Consider the following 594-nt stretch of genomic DNA (forward strand, 5'->3'; position numbering starts at 1 on the left):
TTCAGCGGTGAGTGAACTCTGACAAAACGTTTCTGGTTGGCCATTGTGTTCAAGAAATCAACAGATATGTCTGTGATTGGTTAAATTGGTGAACACTGCAAAAACACGTTGAGGGTATTTAGCGCTTAGCTAAGCGCACCCGACATCAGTGATCCCACGACTAACAATTTGTTTAGTCTTGCCCCCCCACCCAATGTCGCCCATGAGCACGGGTATACAGTGCCTATAGAAAGTCTTCATACCCCTTCATTTTTTTTCACATTTTGTTATGTTGCATTATTATGTTAAACTTATGTTAAACTAAAATTTAAATTACTTTTTTCCCACATAAATCTACACCCCACTCACCATAATGACAAAGCATCTTTACCAGATTTATCACAACTTTGCAAATTTATTAAAAAGGAAACACTGAAAAAATGACATTGCACAAGTCTTCATACCCTTAACTCAAAACTTAGTTGAAGCACTTTGGCAACAATTACAGCCTCAGGTCTTTTTGGGTATGATGCAACAAGCTTTGCACATCTGCATTTGGGGTTTTTTGCCATTCTTCTCTTTAGATCATCTCAAGCTCTGTCAGGTTGGCTGGGG

General features: G+C 38.9%; 1 protein-coding gene across 2 annotated transcripts in view; it reads left to right on the forward strand.

The window, feature by feature from the left end:
- Positions 1–594, forward strand: part of LOC107749272 (pleckstrin homology domain-containing family G member 7-like) — a 26566-nt gene that overhangs the window by 11926 nt on the left and 14046 nt on the right. The gene's annotated exons all lie outside the window — the stretch shown is intronic.

Source organism: Sinocyclocheilus rhinocerous, unplaced genomic scaffold (assembly GCF_001515625.1).
Source record: "Sinocyclocheilus rhinocerous isolate Xijiao unplaced genomic scaffold, SAMN03320098_v1.1 scaffold1311, whole genome shotgun sequence".
Classification (NCBI taxonomy): domain Eukaryota; kingdom Metazoa; phylum Chordata; class Actinopteri; order Cypriniformes; family Cyprinidae; genus Sinocyclocheilus; species Sinocyclocheilus rhinocerous.